Here is a 1,338-nt window from a genome sequence, read left to right on the forward strand (position 1 = left end):
TACCGGTACCCCCTGTATATAGCCTCCACATTGACTCTGTACCGTACCCCCTGTATATAGCCTCCACATGACTCTGCTATCTGTACCGTAACACCCTGTATATAGCCTCCACATTGACTCTGTACCGGTACCCCCTGTATATAGCCTCCACATTGACTCTGTACCGTAAAACCCTGTATATAGCCTCCACATTGACTCTGTACCGTAACACCCTGTATATAGCCTCCACATTGACTCTGTACCGGTACCCCCTGTATATAGCCTCGTTATTTTATTGTGTTACTTGTACATTTTTATGTTTTTTCATCTTTAGTTTATTTAGTAAATATTTGAACAATTTCTTGAACCGCATTGTTGGTTAAGGGCATTTCACGGTAAGGTCTGTTGTATTCGGCACATGTGAAATACAATTTCATTCGATTGGCTGGAAGCCGTGTTATATCAGACCGTATACCATGGGTATGATAAAAAATAAAATTGTACTGTTCTAATTACGTTGGTAACCAGTTTATAATAGCAATAAGGCACCTCTGGGATTTGTGGTATATGGCCAAGTATCCAGGCACTCCGTGTTGCGTTGTGCATAAGAACAGCCCTTAGCCGTGGTATATTGGCCATATACCACACCGCCTCGGGCCTTATTGCTTAAATATATCACAACCAAGATTTCCCATGTGTTTTGGAATTTGAAGTACGGAGAGGGTTGAGGTACCTCAGCAAGCCTCTGACCCGAAGCCTTGGCGGGAGCCTTTCAGTCATACACTCTGATCTGCTTGGACGCACCATCAAAGGCCAGTCAAATATACATAAATATATTACATGCATGTCGTATCTCATGAGACCATATGACATGACATTAGTCTGAGGTCTTCAACATGTCACATATATCATTACGTGGACACGCACCTAAAGGACGGTTCCCTTTCTCAGAACCAACACACACACCAAGGAAGAAGAACTGTTTCTCTGAACATCCTGTTTGGGTTTAGAGTTGATAAGGATTTAAATACCTTCCCAAATAAATGACTAAATATAAAAATCAGGAGAGGGCAGTAAGGTGATTCAGTTCAGTCAATCTGCATGTCCTCCAGGTAACAAGACAGAACACGTCCATGGATACGTCTGCTGTTAGTCCAACTGGGTAACCAGGATGTCAAATCAAAGTTTATTTGTCACGTGCGCTGAATACAACATCTCAGCATGTCAATAACATGAACTAGATGGGGTGTATCAGCATGTCAATAACTAGATGGGGTATATCAGCATGTCTAGAACTAGATGGGGTATATCAGCATGTCTAGAACTAGATGGGGTATATCAGCATGTCTATAACATGAA

This window comes from Salvelinus sp. IW2-2015, unplaced genomic scaffold (assembly GCF_002910315.2).
Source record: "Salvelinus sp. IW2-2015 unplaced genomic scaffold, ASM291031v2 Un_scaffold1517, whole genome shotgun sequence".
NCBI classification, from domain to species: Eukaryota; Metazoa; Chordata; class Actinopteri; order Salmoniformes; family Salmonidae; genus Salvelinus; species Salvelinus sp. IW2-2015.